Consider the following 20,431-nt stretch of genomic DNA (forward strand, 5'->3'; position numbering starts at 1 on the left):
AAGGGCAAAGTGCTTTACGTTTGCCCTTCATGTTGTAATTTTGAGCTGGGCGCTGGAGGAATTCCATTTGCTTTGACAAGTGAAGGAAAAGTGCGAGTCAGAAGCTGCTAGCAAATCAGGAGCAACTGACATTCCCTTTAAGATAACAATAGCCCTAGCGATTGCCTTTGATTTTGATGAACAAAAAGCTGTTCTTTATTACCAGAGCACCATTTGGTAAAGACTTATTTCGTAATATTTACATTCATTGAACAATTTTGGCATATGTGACTGCAGTGTTTTATTATATTCATATACATTAATTATTTGTATACTTCCTGCCTTTGCAATAAAGAGCTTATTTAAGATCTATATGGAAACTGTGATTTGGAACATTGCTTCATTCATTTTAATGCTCCTGTGAAAAATCAAGATTTTTTTTTTAAAATACATAGGCCTGCGCCTTATACTTCATAATGTCTGGAAATAATTTAGTCCAGCGTGTTTTAAATTTGAATATGCACTTATTATTTTACTCTTCCACTTCCAAATATCTGCGTATATGTTTCAAACCCATCAAACAAAGAACAGGTGCATTTTTATTAAATGATCTAGAATAAATTACCAAACACTGGTATGAAATATGGGCTTTACTGTATATTATATAATAAAACAGTTTTTATTTTTTAGAAACGTTAGTAGATTTTGATCAGCACTAAAGTTTATGAAGCTGGTAGCAGCTGTTCTAAAAATCAATAATTGTACATTGTAAACAGTTAACCATTACTACATTTTGCATTTAATTCAATTAAATATCAACTGAGCGAACCAATACAAGAACTAATGTTTACTAACACTGAAGTATATAAAAAAAACTTACTAACTCAGGTAGTACAGTTAAATCAGTTCCTACTGTTAGAGGTTTTCCCCTTCATCAAAATAGGGCCATAAAAGCACTTGCCCTAATGGCTTCAATTACCTTGCCTCATATATTATATGTTGTCAAGATAACACCAAAAAGCAGAAGGAATATCTGCACTTATCCCAGTTACACTCTGTTGCTTCTTTGCTAATTCTTGTTTTATTTCCCTTCTTTGTAGAGCTCTCCTTTGTGTGTTTTGAGTCGAAGTGCTGAGCGTTTAGTGTAAGGAGACTGCTACTGCGTTTGGTTGCATGCGTTTCCAAACTTGGCTGAGCTGCAGAGGGACTGGTCGATGAGCTAAAATTGTTCAAGTAAGGAGGCTTGCCACCATTCAAAGTGTTTATCGTATTATGTGCAAATAAACACTTTTTCTCAAGTTTTCCCATGGTGCATGGAAGATATAAGTATGGAGGAGCAAGGAAGGGCTTAAGTCTTATCTTGGGGAAGAACGAAGATTTGCACCCATAAGCCTCAGACAGGAAAAGATGGGGCTGCTTCTTTGTATTGTACTGGGGAAAGACTGAATTAAAAAAATGTTTAGGGCATATGACAAAATACAGTCAATTTTTACTTTGTGTGAATAACTGCTTGAAGTCTCAGCACCATTTTCACTGCTCCCCTTATGTGCAGTCTAACGTCTGATTTCAAATTTTCTCGACAGGTGAAACCTCATTCCAACAACAGATTTTAAAAAGACTGCTTGAAGTGTGAAGGCGCAAGGTCACATGACCTGGAAGAGAAAACCCAAGGGGCCTTTGGGATCACTCAGTGGTTGGCAACACTTTTAATGTACTAAAATGTGCTGGTATGCAATAAGTAGCCCAGTTATTGGTGACATTCAGATTGAATACGTCCTACAAGTTTAAAAAAATGCATGGAGTGAATCCAAAAAGCATATATAGTATACAGTACTGCACCCCTTTAAATAAATGTGACGGTTACACCTCAGATGTTTTAATTCGTTTTGACAAACAATATTTACTTATACTTGCACCTTCGATTTATGCACAAAAAAATAATATACTTTGGAAAACCCACTGGTATATGGTAAATGTACATACTATAGGGTGGAGCATTTCTGTATCAAAAACTTTGAACACCCCTGTTTCTTTTACTGGGATATGTATTGACTTGAGCATCATGTACTGATTTGTTTGGCTCATTACAGAGTGGGCTGAATTTCAACCTGGAAATAAGTCTAACGGCTGATGAATTAATCCCCTGCAAAGGTCACCTCAACATCCTACCTTCCTATATCTACATTTATCCTTATGCTCAGAGCCTAGCCGCTGGGTGCAGCATTGGTAAGTGGACATCTGTTTTCCACAACAGAATGTTTGTTTGTATAGCTCCTTTAATGTAGTACAAGCATGCAATAAAGACACAGTGCAATATAGTACAGTTAATGTATACTATAAGTAATATACAAAACATTAACTCTGTGGTTATTATTTACTTTGGATGTGTTTAGCACAGAAGTTGTAATTTGTGCCAGTCCCTATTTTAGGTTACTGCGTCTTTCCATTAACACACAGTCAAACAGCATGATGCTACTTATGCTATGCACCAAAGATAGCACATTTAGGCTTCAGTATATTGCATGCAGATTATGAATATGGTGCTTCAGTCTGTGCAAACTATTACCAAGATGCTGCTTGTGAAATTATTTGATTTATTAGTGCTTATCATATTTTAAAATATCAGTGCAAAAAAGTTTATAATGTGGGGGGAAGCATATGTAAATGTAAAGCGCTTTGTGATGGTGGTCCACTATGACAGGCGCTATATAAAATGTGACCACTTAGTTCAGTTGACACTTATTGTAGGTTTTCCTGTGCTTTGTATGTGTGCACGTTTTGTGTTTGTGTCTCTGTTTTCATGCAGAGGTAGAGATTCAAGTAGAGTATGTAATTATTATGTAATTTATAACCACACTCTGAGCCAGCATATTTGTATGGTTCCTTGTACTTAGATTGAATAGTTTAACGATACAATAATGTCACAATATGATACATACTGAACCACAATATGCAGGTCGTGATATGATATGTATCACAATATATGTGATGGAATACTTGTATGATGCATAATACGATCAAATGATCATTTAATGATTTTGTTAAAAGACAAAAAATAAATTACATAGGGAGATTATGTATTCATACCTACTACACGGTACTGGTTACATACTTATAATCCTCCTAGAATAGGTGTTTATATACCATGAAATACTTCGAAGAGGGCTCCCGAGTGGCGCATCTGGTAAAGGCGCTCCACGTGGAGTGCAGGATGCGCCCAATAGCCTAGAGGTCGGTGGTTTGAGTCCAGGCTATTCCACTGCCGTCCGTGGACAGGAGTTCCCTGGGGGCGGCGCACAATTGGCCGAGTGCTGCCCGGGGTGGGGGGGAGCTTAGGTCGGCCAGGGCTCACCATGCACCAGCGACCCCTGTAGACTGGCTGGGCACCTGCGGGCCTGCCTGTAAGTTGCCCAAAGCTGTGTTGTCCTCCAGCGCTGTAGCTCTGAAGTGACTCCATGGTGGGCCTGCAGAGTGAAAAGAAGTGGATGGCTGATGGCACACGTTTCGGAGGACGTGTGTGTCTGTCTCTGTCCCTCCCGAGTCAGCGCGGGGGTGGCAGCGGTGAGCCAGGTTGAAATAAACAATAATTGGGCTTACCAAGTTGGGGAGAAAATAAGACAAATAACTGGCGATTCCAAATTATGAAAAAAAAAAAAAAATAAATACCTTGAAAACGAGAATTTTATAAAACCATTCAATCACAAACACACAGTACACACCGTCCATGAAGGTGTTTACTGCTGCAATGTTCAATTCTGGTACCCAATATAAAATGGAAGAATGTGTTCCCAATACTGGTAGGGTCACTTGTCTTCAGTTAAACACTGGCATCTGCTGTCTGAGGAAACCTGAAGTAAGCCTGTAAATATATACTGAAACCAGAGTTCAAGTCCCAGCACTGGTACAAACACACGGCTCCAAAATGAATCTCTTCCTTTTTTTTTTTAATACCTATGGCAGGATTGTCGGTATAGACAAGTTTAAATTCCGATTATACAAAAAACCTTCATCTCCCTATATTCACTAGATCAGCGATGCCTACTTTACCATAAGTAGACACCACTAATGTAGGTTTCAATACAATATGAAATACTGTACATTTTCACAATTAATAATACAAATAATACAGAGGGCATTTTAATGGCTATAAAAATGCACTTTAGTGACAAACTCAGAAATGACTTCTGATCACTAAATGAATGAATGATTTTGCAGACTGCACTCACCCACACATCTGAGAAAATTATCCTGCAATGCAAATTAAACTAAACCCCCATACACATAAATAAGAGGTACAATGAAATACAATACAAGTTCATTATAAATGAATTAGTTCAAAAAATCAACTCTCAGAAAAGCTTTCTGAAGCTGTAAAAAGAAAGATTCAGATCAGGAAAGAAGCTTGGCTTTGAGCCCAGTGCTTCACACAATTTATTTTCCACTGTCCAATCAGGGTACTTTTTGGACACATAATAACAAATGTATTTCTAAGTAGTAGAGGGTCAACCACACCTTCAGCAGTAGAAGCAACTGCAGTGCTTTATGTCGCTTACATTTCAATTACAGTGTCTAAGACGCTAGCCTAATAAGACGCATTCTGTACATGACTAATGCTGCCTCAGAGGAAAAAAGATGCAAAAGTGCATTTCCAGACAAGCGTGATAATTCAGGGAGATTTCTTTTTGCCTGTTTAAAGGTTCAATTCACCCAAAATTTTTTTTGGAATTTAAAGAGAAAACTAGAACTAAAACAGCCATGTCTGGGAAGTTCTGTGTAGTTGCTACTCTTTGGGGTTGTGACATCGATATCAGAGTCTATATATATTAATTAATATATAATTAATATTAATTATTATATAAATTAATTAATTAGAAGCTGATATCGATGTGATACAGCCATCTGAAGTTTCTTATATAGTATATATAGAAAATCATATAGGGGTCTGTATGATACAAGCTGCTTTCTATGCCACTCATGGTGAGAGCTATGACCTCTAGTGGGGTGGATATCAGCTTGTATCGTACAGTACCCTATACAATATATATGGGCAGCTGGCTGACCCGGGAGATGGCATCTTGCTGGACCCTTGTTTGTCTTGTTTGTGTATTTTGTCATGTCTCGTTTTAGTGTTACATGTATAGGGTAAGGGGCATGCCGTTAGAGTTAGGAAGGGTGTGTGTGTGTGTGCGGGCGGGGTTGTCATCTGCTGCAGAGGGATGCACCACTCGGAATCATTCTTTACTATTCTCCAGAAACGGCAGGAGCCGGAGGGTCGCAGGGAATGGATCCGACTGGTTGGTCTGGGTGGTGGGTGGGGCCTTCTGAGGCTATGTATAGGGGGAGCAAAGAGAGAGAACGCATGCAGACTTGAGTGTGAGTGGTTGCTGTGAGACTGTGAGGGACAGAGAGAGAGGCTGAAAGAAAGGGCCTTAGCTGTGAAACAGGAAAAATAATCCAAAAGTGAGTCTGTGGAGTGGAAGAGAGACAGAGCGAGAATGTATGAGAGAAAAGAAGATGACAGAGAGTGAGGGAGAGTGAGATGACGACTGGGCCAAGAGAGTATAGACGGTTTTGTTATTTTGCCATGAACCAGGGATTTGCTGTTTTCCATCAGTTTGCTTAAAAATAAACTGGTCACATTTGGAATCCCATCTGGTCTCCCAAGTTCTGCTTTACTCAAACATGACGGACTGTTACAATATATATATATATATATATATATATATATATATATATATATATATATATATACACCCCACCCCTTGTTATATCAGCCCTTGCTATACTGCGGATTCGGATATATCGCGGTCCTGGAGTTGGCTCCCAATTTTTACAGTCTAATTGCGTATGCCTTCGCTGCAATATACAGTGCCTATAGAAAGTCTACACCCTGTTTCAAAATGTTCACCTTTTGTTGCCTTATAGCCTGCAATTAAAATGCATTAATATAGTTTTTTTTTTCATTTATCTACACATCCTACCCCACAACTTCCAAGTGAAAAAAATATTCTAGAAATTTGTAGACAATTAATTAAAAATAAAAACTGAAATAGCTTGGTTGAAGTGTCCACCCCCCCTTGTAATAGCAATCCTAAATTAGCTCAGGTGTAACCAAGCGCCTTCAAAATCTCACACCAAGTTAAGTGGCCTCCACCTGTGTTAAATTGTAGTGATTCACATGATTTCAGGATAAATTCAGCAGTTCCTGTAGTTTCCCTCTGCTGGGTAGTGCATTTCAAAGTAAAGACTTAACCATGAGCACCAAGGTGCTTTCAAAAGAACTCCAGGACAAAGTTGTTGAAAGGCACAGATCAGGGGATGGGTATAAAAAAATATCAAAGGCCTTGAATATCCTTTGGAGCACGGTCAAGACGATTATTAAGAAGTGGAAGGTGTATAGCACCACCAGGACCCTGCCTAGATCAGGCTGTCCCTCCAAACTGGAGGACCGAGCAAGAAGGAGACTGACCAGAGAGGCTACCAAGAGGCCAATGGCAACTTTGCAAGAGCTACAGGCTTTTATGGCCAAGACTGGTCAAAGTGTGCATGTGACAACAATATCCCAAGTACTCCACAAATCTGGCCTGTATGGTAGTGTGGCAAGAAGGAAGCCATTACTCAAGAAAGCACACCTTGAATCCCGTTTTGAAGTATGCAAAAAAAAACACTCAGGAGATTCTGTAGCCATGTGGCAAAAAGTTTTGTGGTCTGATGAAACTAAAATGGAACTTTTTGGCCTAAATGCAAAGCGTTATGTTTGGTGCAAATCTAACACAGCGTAACAGCTAAAGAACACCATCCCTAGTGTGAAGCATGGTGGTGACAGCATCATGTTATGGGGATGTTTCTCATCAGCAGGGACTGGGGCACTTGTCAGGATAGAAGGGAAAATGAATGGAGCAAAGTACAGAGTCACTGAGGAAAACCTGCTGCCCGCTGCAAGAAAGCTGAAACTGGGACGGAAGTTCACCTTTCAGCATGACAACGACCCAAAGCACACAGCCAAAGCTACACTGGAGTGGCTAAGGAACAAAAAGGTAAATGTCCTTGAGTGGCCCAGTCAGAGCCCCGACCTAAATCCAATTGAAAATTTGTGGCATGACTTGAAGATTGCTGTCCTTCAGTGCTCCCCAAGGAACTTGACAGAGCTTGAACAGTTTTGTAAAGAAGAATGGTCAAATATTGCCAAAGTTGGTAGAGACCTATCCCAACAGATTCACAGCTGTAATTGCTGCCAAAGGTGCTTCCATCAAGTATTAACTCAGGGTGGTGGAGACTTATCCAGTTATGATCTTTCAGTTTGGTATTTTTAATATATATATTTTTCCTCAATAAAAACTTTTTTCCCCTTAACAGTGTGGAGTATGGTGTGCAGATAAGTTGAAAAAAATCCTCATTTAAATGCATGAAACTCTGAGGCACTGACACAACAAAATGTGAAAAAAGTTCAAGGGGGTGTAGACTTTCTATAGGCACTGTACATAGGCAATTTCACTTACAATTACTGTTCGTTTTATTTCGTACTGCACATCACAAACAAAAATATACAAAACAATTAAAAACAAAGCATTAATATCTTCTTGTTATCATATACACATGCATTACACAATAACACAGAACAAATTAAATGTATATGTACTTGCTGAAGTGGTTTTTATTTTAGCCAATGAGGTGTTCACTTGTGGCAGCAATGCACTAGCAAAAGTCACAAGGCAATGATGTCCGCTCCCTAGCAACAGCCTCCTATGTTGAGAATGGATTCTTTCAATGCAGTGGGTTTGTGCATTTGAGAAAGGAGAGGAAGACTCATGAAATTAATTGGAGACTTAAGCTCATGAGAAGCAAATACTCTCCGCTGTGCAAATAAAAACGGTGTGCTGCTTTTTATACAAAAAAAGTAGAAAAAGCGGGTTGCGTAGAGGATTTATATTGGACCCTGACGACCCCGATAAAACGAGGGATTGGTTGTACAGTATTTGTTAGCATATTTGTTTTTCTATGGGTCTCTCGCTATAACGCGGCCCTCAATATATAGCGGATTTACACTGGACCCCGACACCCACGATATATCGAGTGGGTGGTGTATATACACACACACACACACACACACAAAACCGCTTAATTGTTTCTGACATTTGGGAATTCTTATTCTCAACTGCTTTGTACATACTGTTGATGTATGTTGGGATCATAGTCAGACTGATAGCTCTGCTTTTGAATTTACAGTTGTGGTGTGGGATATATATTACTAACATACTTGTTATTTCATTTCTTTAAATAGGCACATCAGCACTTTAGTGGTTAATGAAGCCGTTCTGTCCTGTAAGCGGTACACAGAAAGGGGCTGAAAGGGAATTGAGTACTGTGTGTGGTTTCTATGGACAGAGGCAATGTTTAATGTCCTGCTGCACAGCCTGTCAGTGCGAATCAGCATCAAACCAGAGCATTAGCAACATGGAAAGTGCTCCAAGGCAAGGCAAAGAGAATAAATAATATTACAAAAATCTATGCTTTTTAACAAGCGTTCGTGTACCAAGTACATCTTAAATTGACCCGTACTGTTATAGCCTTAAAGACAAGCAGATCTCTGCAAATCATTTCCATACGAGCTCTCGGGTAACCAAATTCACAATTGAAATGACTTGATTTGTGTACAGTTGGATGTACGCTATTCCGTATATCATGTTTTAACTTTGGTGCCCATGAGGAGAGCTCTCTTCATTTTTAATAGCTCTCTAAGGACCAATGACAAGAGACAGTTGCAGTGTGTAATCAACAAAAATATGGGCTGGGGCATGTGGGGTCTGATTGTGAACTTGTTAGGTATTTAGAGCTACTTTTCAATTGCCCAAGTTGTCATTCTGAGGTGTGACTGAGTCCATTTGAGAATGACTCCACACCAATGAGAGAGGAAAAGGAGCCAGCAAATAGTAGCACTCCAAAAGCAAACAGCACATGTAACAAAATACATGAATACTCAATAGAAGCATTGTAGAAATCTAATGGCCATGGACCAACTGAACATATCAGATTTATTTGTTTGCCTGTAAAGCTGCAAACCCGCCCTTTGGAAGCACAATAACATCTGCTGTGGGTCAGTTGAGGAGCTGTAGCTGGTCTTCTTCACCTCCAACCAGACACATGCAATCGGTTTCTCACAGATTGGTCACTTTGGTGAATCCAGTTGCTGTCCTGAAGTGGATGTTAAGCACATGTGTAATGAACTGGCGATTACTCAGTGCCATATTGTGTAGATATCGGCCATTACAGGGTGTAGTTTCACTCCCATGACCTTGTTCAGGATATCTTGTGTACAAACCTGTGGTTTGGAAGAATGGGTCACACCAAATTGACCAGTTACACATCTTTGTGTATCCCCAGATTCCAGCATGTCAACAACAACAAATGATGTTTTCACTTATTTAAAGACAGGGACAATTTATTAAACAGGGGCCTTATTGCTCAAACCTGGTACGAGTAACACATGAGTATAAAGGTTAATACTCTTACTTGTATCTTTGGGCAATACAAACTTCAAAACAATCAAAATCACTGTCAAATAAAGTCTGATCACTTTCTGGTCAATAGCCACCAACATTTATTGATGTTTTAGCTAAATGTTTCTATTTTTAAGACTTCTTACTGCCTTCTTACTAGATTACACTACTAATCCTGCCCAGTGTGTTTGAGTTTTACAGCCAAGATGAGAGTCAGATTGCTAAAGGATTTCCTGCAAGACAGACCCTCAACTCTTTTGATTAAAAAAGTGTAAAGTATATTCATTTCTGTTATGGTACATGAAAAATGCCCTGCAATTCATTATTTTACTATATTTCCTGAATGACACCCTAGGACATTGTATAACTAACTCTGGTGCTGAAATATATTTAGCAAGTGCCATTTTTAATGCAACCATTGTATCAATTCTGAGATAAAAATGACAATGTGTCTGCACATACTATACATGATCTACATTTAGTACAGCAATATTATTGCAGTGATACTGCATATGCACATGTGTTCATGTTGATACTGTTGCAGTGAACAGTCAACTGAGTCAGGAGGAGTTGCACTTTATCACATGAGGCAATCGAGTGAACCATGGATGGCAACGCTTAATGGCCTTTCCCTGTGCATTGAGGCATGGTTGCAAAATGCAGAATTCACAAGAAATACAATTATTTGAAAACGAAACCTCCCACACGCTTCCCATTGGTTTGATTTTACTGTACTAAGGAGAAAAAAAAAATGAGTTGTTATATTTGAGTTCGGAGTACATTGAATGTACACATACATGTCCAGTCTAGTGAACATGGCTCTACATTAATAGTATGCTTATTAGTATTCTGAACTGGATCTTTTTTAAACTAAGGGATTTGATCATTCTATACCACGCTGGGATAAGCCACTGCTGGATTATTATAAAGCATTTTACCCTACCAGGGATTCCACCTGGATTGCATGAAGCCCTTATTTTAGGGGCAATCCCGTAATAACCTGCCTACTTTTAAAATCCCTCAATTGAGATCTCATATGGGCCAAGGTGCATTTGTATATCAAGCATCTCACCTTTGGAACTCATTGCCTTCGAACATAAAGACACCCGTTTTACAATACCTTTTTTAAATCATTCATAAATATGTATTTGAAATCTGACCACTGGGGTTGCAAATCCTGTAAATACTGACTATACATTGGAAGGTTTTTTATGGTTTTATTTTGTATTACTGTTTTTATGATTGCTTTAAGTGTTTTTCTCCTGTTTGAATGATTTGTCTACTTTTGCCATTGATCTTACAATGTTATTTGTTGCCCCCTTCTCCAGTACCCCCTTGAATATGACGTGCATATGTCAAGGCTTCTATCCTGGTTAAATAATTGAAATGCATCGAAGGAGATACCCCAGGGCTTAACATGCTGTTAAAATCCAGCTGTGGTGTATCCCAGCAGGGTATAGGTTGTTCAAATCAACCCCTAAGCTACAATTAAAGTCAGTAGCTCAGAGGGCGTCCACTGTTGAAAAATGGCAGATCTACTGTATTTTGTTGTGGCCAGTAGAAGTGGAAACCAAAAATCACTCCATCAGTTACTAGAAGCTTCAATATCCATTATACTTGGTTGCAATTAGTTTCAGTACTGTAACCACAAGAGCCATTGTTAATGAATGACCAATTTACAATGTAATGAATATGCTATTTTATTTTTGTATCATTTTAAACAAAGCATGATGATATTATTATCCCCCGCTGGGGATGAAAGCCCCTGCAAAAATGGTCTTGTGGAGACGGTTGTGTGGATGTCACACTTCACACATGTATTCATATATTTGGAGAACTGCTTATCCAGTTGCCATGAAAATTATTCAGAATATCAGATACTGGGGATATATGGAGGTGTCTGTCTGTCTGTACATCCCTCCATCTGTATGTCACACTTACATTTGTGCATATATGTGGAGAATGGCTAATGAAATTGTCGAAAAAGTATTCTATATATAATATCGATATATGTTGTGGTGATCAACTTTGTAATCGTACTGATAGCTCTAATGTAGAATTTACACCCGTGGCTGGGGATGTGTGTTAATGTCCTACTTACAGTAAGTAAACATTGCACAAGGTGATTATACAGTTACTTCTTTCAAATTGAAAGAAGTCACATGCAGTGAGGTCCCTGTGTAAATGTTGTGCTCTGTTGTTTTTAATGTAATTTCGCTGATGGTGGCCGTATTATGCAGTCAACACAATTGCACGCTATAGACATCAACTGTGGTTACAGTCGATTGTAGTTACATTGCTCTGCAGTGAATGTTTTCTACCTCAGCATCAGCGCAGTGTCCAAGTCACTTTACAGTCACAAAGTAAAAATAATTCCTGTGCAATTGACATTGGGGGGGAAAGTGAACTGGTTTGGATTTTCTAAATAGCACTAAATGTTTAAATAGAGATGTGATGCAAAATATCACATGCTTGCTCACAGTGGTTTTCTTTACCACATACAAAAGCAAGGGCACCGGATACAATCTATATTGGTAAGGCACTGGAGCATTAAGCGCAAAGTTTGGAACAAATATTTTGAATTATTGGTTTTAGCTGCAAGGGAGTGTCATTATTGAAAGCATTGATAGAAGGGCAAGCAGAATTTTCCATCAGTGAAGGGCCATGCAGGATGTTGGCAGTGAAAAAGCTTTTTCAAAGTCTCTGCCTTAAAGCAGTTGGGTTTTGTGTACCCATTTACCAACTCCATATAATACTGTCTATAGGACAGATCAGGGGGCCAATGAATATGTAACTTTGTGTACTGCATACATCATTGTAACCTCAGTTATTTGCTAATCCAATAAATCATTCAAAAGAATAAACTTTTCACAGTATAACTACAGTTTAGGTATCAATCACATTTTTCCAATACAGCTTTTTGGATGTCTCCAGAGTGACAGAGTACAGCCAGAAAAATCTATACTGGCTTCATACATTAATACTGCTCTGAGAAATCCTGACAAACAAAAACTGTTTCCTTAAATAATATAAATCATGTCTTTTTTTAAGAGAATATTTTCTTGTTGTGTGGGGTTTGAAACATATGCCATTTCCGAAAGACCCGACACAGCAAATGATTACATGCATATTTAAATGTAAAACACTTTGAAATGAATTACTTCCAGTAATTATGATGTATGATGTATGATATATATATATATATATATATATATATATATATATATATATATATATATATATATATATATACAGTATGTATATAAAAACAGTCATAAAAATGCCTTTCTATAAAAGTAGGTCTTTAAGCTAGATTTAAAAGCATTAAGAGTGGCAGAATCCCTGATCTCTTTAGGAATGGTGGAGTTTTGCGGCATAGCAACAAAAAGCCCTGTCGCCCATAGAACGTAGGTGAACAGAGGGAACACATAGCAATCCAAGATCAGTTGAGCAAAGATGATCAGATAAATACTGTGGAGCCAAACCATTAAAGCCTTAAAAGTAAGAAGTAAAATTTTTAAATCAACACGAAACCTGACAGGCAACCAGTGCAGGGACTCTAGAACAAGAATGATATGATCCCTTGCATGTGACCTTGTCAGGATACCAGCTGCTGAGTTCTGAACATGTTTTAATTTGGACAATGTTCTTTTGGAGATGCCTGCAAGCAGAGAGTTACAATAATCAATCCTTGAAAAAACAAATGCATGAACCAGCTTTTCAGTTACAGAAGCAGAAAGCATAGGTCGCACACTAGCGATGTTTCTAAGGTGGAAAAATGATGCCTTAACAGTATTCTGCACATGAGGTTCAAAAGTTAATTCAGGATAAAAAATAACTCCCAAATTTCTCATTTTGGATCTAAACTCAAGCTTAGTATCATCAACTGACTGGTTTACATCATTGGTTTTACGTAACTGGTGGGCAGTGCCTAGCAACATAACTTCTGTCTTGTCACAGTTAAGATGCAGAAAGTTTTGTGACATCCAATTCTTAATATCAGAAATGCAATCAGCAAGCACAGAGGCAGCAACATCAACATCAGATTTAGTATGCACATACATTTGGGTGTCATCTGCATAAAAATGATAATTCAGGCCATGTAATCTTATTATGTGACCAAGGGGAAACATGTAAATACTAAATAGTGGAGGGCCCAAAATTGAGCCTTGTGGGACACCAGATGTTACCAGCCCAACCTAAAACCGCCAAGAGAGACAAAGTGTTGACGCCCAGTAAGATAAGACTGAAACCATTTTAGTGCAATGCCAGAAATGCCAAACAAATGCTCTAACCTATCAAGTAGGATAGCATGATTTACAGTGTGAAATGCAGCACTAAGATCCAAAAGAATTAAAACTGATAACGAACCTGAGTCAGCTGCCATAAGAAGATTGTTTGTAACTTTAACAAGGGCAGTTTCAGTACTCTGTAGTACTGTGTGGTGTGTTTTCTCTCTCACTTGCTTCCTCCCTCCTTGACCTCTAGCTGTTCCCTTTTGGTAATGGCATCGGCACCTGTGTTTCAAATAAACCTTCCCTTACCTGGTTAGTTTGAAACTTAGTCACCTCTGCCTGATCAGTCATCGAAGTCGCTCAAAGCTAACATGTAAATGAGGCCACATCCCAAAAGTTATGGGGACCAATTGCACTAACGCAGACATTAAAGACGGGACAAAGCATGTTACCAAAATCATATTACAGGGCAAAGGAAGTTTGCTCCTGTTTGTGCCTAATATTTTAATAAAAATCTGGGGCAAACACATTTTGACCTAGCGATAGAGGTTTGGCCACGTTAGAATTGGGCCTCTATACTCGTGAAATTGTGACTAAAGTCGACTGGATGTGTTTCAGAACTCTATTTGGTCAGATTGGAAATTATAGATAGACAAGTTGCATTTCTGCCCTTGTTAAGCATCATATTTGGATATGCTTCCAGTTCACAAATGGTCCTTTTTGACCGAATGAAGAATAAACAGTAAAAAAATGGTTTCTTATTGGTAAGATGCTGTGAAAGAAAAACAGAAATAGAAGACCCTGCAGCTTTAAGTTCAGAATTTGTGGATAAAACTGAAGCAGGCCAGATTGGAAGATAACACTGTGCTACAGAGTGCTTATCCCAGCTGATTATCCTCTTTTATTTTCAGTATGTAGACAGACCGAACACAGCTTTGCGTTCGCCAGCCATTTGGTCCAATTCTCCAATACTGCAGTATGTCATGAACTCTGTCTCCCATTGTCCCTTCTGCTCAATTCGAAGCTGAAGATGAAAGTTAAATTAGTTGAGGAAGTGTTTTATATCAGTGTGTTTATAAACAAAAGACCTCCACTAACCCTGTGGTCCCACCCACCCCCACCCTCCCCCGGACCACACACATGGGAGTACACACTACTCCCTCCAAAAGAGCATGGTTCTTTGTCTCATCATTAGGAGATGACCTCCCCTTCACGCTGTTCTGAAGAAATTAGCGCGAGAGACTGACGAGAGCCTGCCTAGCCCCCCTTCCTGACCCCCCCAGCAGGGAGCGCAGTCACCTTGCTGGGGGCTATGGGTTAGTTTACTTATAGAGATGGGGTGAGCCAAAGCTCAGTGTGTCCATGGCATTCCATCTTTAGTGATCCTTCCTCGTTCTAAGAAGCCCTTCCCTCTCACTGGTAAGACCCACATTCCTGGTTACTGACTGGCGGTTTCAATTGCTTATTTGTTTTTGCTTAGAAAAAAGTGTAAATAAATACATAAAGAAACCAATTTTAATTCTGTGGTTCACTGTTGTTTAGTTTTATGGGAACAACAGTTATGTCTTTTTTTGTTAGTACTGGCTGTGCTGATCTATAAGAGGAACTTTAATTACCTTCAGTTGTTCTGTATTTGTAACACTAGGGCAAGTTGGGGTACGCGCAAAGCTTTCATTCAAAGACTGATGTGAACTCGTTATTTTGGTTCTTGTGAGGATCTGAACGTCCGTATCCTGGTAACTGAATGTAAGATGTGCACACCACAGCCTAGATGTCCTGGAATGCGTAGCAATATGCCAGGGCTTCATTAAGTTGCCTGAAAAGGTTCAAGACCACTGTCTTGAAGGTGCATAACTGCAGTCAAAGGTGGTCCAGTGTTTCTTTAAATTCAGACACTGACAGCTCAGTGACGCTGTGTATTAATTCCTTGCAAAGCCGCAGAAACATTATTTAATTATTGTACACTTTTATTTCGTGCTCTACTTATTTCATTTCTCCATTGGTCTTTCTGTTTTAGTCAAGGGTGTGCAGTGTCTGACTGTGCTGTCTGTGGCTCATTGTAAATTAAATGAATAAATACCCACATAAACAGAAAAAGACAGACATTTAAAAATACAAAAAACACCTAATTAAATATTACTGATTTCACATACCGGAAGGAAAACTATGGTTTATATATGTCATACATTTTAAAGATAGCAAACAATAAAAAATACATGAATTATATACATATATAATATATTATTGGAAATAACAAACTATAAAACGTCTTCATGTGATCATGTTTGTACCCCTTTATTTTGAACACATATATTTGGTTTTCCCTTATAAAAGTTCCCCATAGTAAAAGCATAGCAAAGTGTAACAAAACACAGGAAAGCGTGGTAAAGCATAGGTAAGCATTGTAAAGCACAGTATGAGGTCTATTCAATTAACCAGTGGTCCTATTTACATGATAAATTAGCTCCTACATACAAGAATTTCAATCTACAGGCTTTTTAAGGTCATCACATATATATATAACACTTTTGACCTTTCTTTCTACACAGCTGAAGAAGGGCTTTTGCCTGAAATGTCCTGAAGTAAATGATTTGTTAATCATTTAAACTTTTTGTGTACATTATTTTAAAAATATTTTTTCTTCTTATCAACATACATTATATATATATATATATATATATATATATATATATATATATATATATATACTGTATATAATTTAATTTTAATTATATTTGACACTTGGTACCTTTAAAAAGAATCAAACTAGATTGTGGTATGTGACTTGATTGAAAGATTTTGAAAGATTAGCAGCCTTTGATTTAGCTGGCAGTTTACTGCAAGCCGTTTGTGAGATTCACTGAGGCTGCACTCCAGATTAAGGAGAGGTTTTCTACAGCTGGTACAGGCATATTTTGTTTTGGCAATAGACTTTGTGTTATAATAATAGTAGTACTTTCTCCACCAGTTACACAATTATTTAATTATTATTATTTACAATATTCAATGAACTCTTCTATTGAACATATCATGTGTGACATTTCACACCCTGGTTATTGAGGTACAATCTTAATATTTCCATTTACAGCAAATGGCAGAGGAATATATTTGCAAAAGGATTTTCAGAACCAGTACTAGTAATACAATATCAAAATAATGGTTGCAGGTCACACATGTCTCCCTTACCAAAGTGTAAGACGCAATATTGAAGCTTCACAAATGATATTTAAATAGCTTTAATACTTTCCTGTAGTTTATTAATTGAACACTGAATGCTAGTGGAAGACAATGTATGTTAATCAAATTAATGCTGGACTTCAAATAAACAAAGTAAACCAAAGACAGTGAAGCAGCGAGGCGGGCTGCTGACATTCCGAACTCAACTCATGATTTGTGCAGAACCACTTTCACACCCAAATAAACACCCACCTTTTAAGTGTTTTCTGGCTCCAGCGCATACTGCCAGTTGCTTTACAAATGAATCAAACCAATTGCTGCCAAGTAATGTATGTTTTTTTTTTTTTTTTGAGTAATACATATTTATCATGATAAAAATGTCCACTAGAAGTCTTTTTCACTGTATGTCATTGTTTCTTTAAGTACATTTATAGTTTTTATATATTTTTAGACATTCATACATTTAGCACTTTTGAGTGGATGATATTTATCATGTACTCAAATAATTATTTTATTTAGTGCTCAAACTATTATACTGAAAGACAACCCTTTGATCAAATAGTGCAGTGTCGTTTACAGGAACACATTGCAATGCTAGTATAATGAACATTTCATTCTTAGAGAGCAATAGCTGCCTGTCATGTTAGAAATGTTAAAACAAACACAACAATGTGTCCTTTTAAGTGATGTTTTAATAACTATTTTTTTTAGATTTTTTTATAACCAGGGAATCATTCTCATTATTCCAATGCTTTGAATAATGAGAATGATTCCCTCTCTAAAACAATTGAAAACGATTTGTGAACTCCAGACTTTCCAACAGTTCTTTCCAAAACATTAATTAAAACAATCCGTATTATTTTGTGAGTAGGGACTAAAATGCAGTGTGTCTTTAGTGTAACTTTTGTCCGGTCCTATTATTATTATTATTATTATTATTTTTTATGGATTTAGATCAACTGAATAAACTCAAAATAATGAAAACAAAAGAAAAAGAAAGTTGATGGCCTGGAGACTGAAAGAGTATGGATATATCCCATCATCCTCATTTTGCAAAAAAAGAAAAGCTGTAGAACTGAAAAATATATAGAAATATCCAATTATTTGAAAAATACAATGGACGAACATACCTGACCGACTAGCTATGAAGTCATTGGTTAAGTCTGCCAGCCCTGATTTGTGCAGTGGACTTTTTTGTTTTAAAGAATAAGAGCGACTGTAAGATCCCACCGCAACAAAATAAGGATTTGGGTTTTTTTTTTTAGGCCACATGGTCTGAGTCTAACTCACATGACCGCTTTGCAGGACCAATGAGATTGTGTCAGAGTTAAGCAAAAAAAAAAAAATCTGTCATTTTTCCTTCAGTGTTTTTTTTTGTAATCTTTTTTGCAAACGTTGAAAGTGGTGACCATCTGTCCGAAGCTGTGGCAAGGTAAAAAAAACAAAAATCTTTTTTGGGGGGTTGGGGGTTTGGTTGGCAGAGGTAGGGAGATTGTAAATATGTAAACAGCTGGCAAATCTACAAAAAAATCAACTGTAAAATCTATATTTTTAAAGTCACTTTGAATTAGAAATGTACATTTGTGTTGGGTTAATGCAAAACACATACAGTATCTGTATTATAACAACTCAAAATGTTTATAATACAGCATGCTTATAAACATTGTATTACATGGTAAAGTGCATATCTTCCTATACTGTTTCAGTGTATATGCTTTAATATTTTTACTTTAATACATTCATTATTCATGTTATGAGTTTTGCTATTTTTGAAATGGGTAGAAATGTAATAGGTTTCAATTGTAAGAATTTAAAGGACTCTGCAAAACAGTAGTCTTGAAATGGCTTTGCTTGGAAGCTGTCCAAATAAGTAATAGAGAGAAAAATAAGAGTTGCATTGTTTTAACATTTTCTAAAATTAGCACCTTTAACAGTGGTTGTAGGCAATATTTTAATTTATTACGGTATATATCCAAATTCCATCAGAAACATACACATGTAAGTCTGGTGTTACGAATGGTTGCGCATCTGCCTCTTCTGAGAAAACTATATAAGCTGAATCTAAATCTTATAGAGATCAGTGTTTAAATTGCTCTTCTTTGTAATTATCTGTATATTTTGTATATATTACTTTATCATTTTGTACAATATTTTAAAATCTATGATGTAGAAATAGGACCATGAATATTTAATACAGGTACCAGTACAAATGGCATCAGAATTACTGACAAACTGAAAATGGAGTCCATACTGGTGTATTGTTTTAATTATAGAATAGGTTTGTATTTTTAGTTGGTAATATATTCTGTTTTATATCTACCGGTCTGTGTGTTTTTTTCCACCCTATATATATATATATATATATATATATATATATATATATATATATATATATATATATATATATATATATATATACATACACATATATTCCTTGGTGTCTATTGTTTACAACAATATTTCATAGTCTTCCCTTCTGTGCAAGTGTACCCCACCCCTGAAATGTGCCTGTCATTACGTTGCTCTGCTCCTTCTGCTGCCTGTGACATTAATAGGATCAATCACTGTATTCAGAAGCACTGAGCTTATATATATATATATATATATGTTGTTTGTACAATGCAGGTTTGAGGTGTGCTTATTTGTTTAATGATTTAATTCTGTAATATATTTGTAAACTGTTATTTAGTGTATATATATACACACAGTGGCGTAGCAAGTGGAGTGATTTTAGAGGTTTGAACCCCCCCCCCCCTCCCCCTGAAATTAATTATTCAACTACTTTTGAGAATAAAAAATATCAACCATGTGCAAAAATCTCCCCACCCCCACCGCAAAACAAAATCCTCCCGATCATTCAACAGCACCCCCCACCGAAACGGAATTTTGCTACGCCACTGTTATTACCCATCAGCCAAAAATCTCCATCCACCCCCAAAATAAACTACAGGCTAAGCCAATATATATACACACACACACACATACAGTGCACGTGCACACATGCTTAAAGATAACTGTGAATATACAGTACAGTACAAGGTTCATTGTCGTTTTATATGGAATCCTTCATGAACTTCATTCCTATAGAATATACACAACTATCCTCAAATCAGTTCATATATCAACATCTATAAAAATGTATACCCCTTTCCTACACTGATTTGATCATTCAGCAGTGAGACTGCCAAGCTTCTAAGCATATATAGTAGCAATCAGCAGTCTAACTTTGGTCTATCATTTTTATTGGCAAGCAATAAACTCTAAATTGCATTTTTAACATAAGCCTAGAGATTGATTTCAGTGGTTTACAGTAAACCATGTTGAAAATATCCACTCTGTTGGTGTTTCTTGTAACGTGTTAGACTTATCGGTATTTTATTCAAAAACACGATGTAGGAAAATGTTGTAATTTAAAAACAAAAAACACTTTTAATATGCAGTTTATAACCTCCTACTGCTGCAAGTCTTATTTGTCTAGTTGTAAGTCAACCTTCTGGCATGGCAGTTATAAACTATAGCTGGAGAATGTAAAATAACTCTTTT

The 20,431-nt window shown here is 37.2% G+C and overlaps 1 protein-coding gene across 13 annotated transcripts in view; it reads left to right on the top strand.

Annotated features, from left to right (window-relative positions):
• LOC117426174 (poly(rC)-binding protein 3-like) overlaps positions 1-20,431 on the top strand; it is a 106,172-nt gene that overhangs the window by 41,526 nt on the left and 44,215 nt on the right. For 10 of the 13 annotated variants that reach the window (XR_009330542.1, XM_059033494.1, XM_059033485.1 and 7 more), the window contains 3 exons: positions 1,080-1,212; positions 1,563-1,672; positions 2,070-2,205. The gene's annotated coding sequence lies outside the window, so the exon portion shown is untranslated. Of the gene's footprint in view, positions 1-1,079; positions 1,213-1,562; positions 1,707-2,069; positions 2,206-14,980; positions 15,131-18,228; positions 18,321-20,431 lie in introns of those variants that run through there. The other 3 variants (XM_059033486.1, XM_059033484.1, XM_059033488.1) reach the window with 3 other exon arrangements.

Source organism: Acipenser ruthenus, chromosome 11 (assembly GCF_902713425.1).
Source record: "Acipenser ruthenus chromosome 11, fAciRut3.2 maternal haplotype, whole genome shotgun sequence".
Taxonomy (NCBI): domain Eukaryota; kingdom Metazoa; phylum Chordata; class Actinopteri; order Acipenseriformes; family Acipenseridae; genus Acipenser; species Acipenser ruthenus.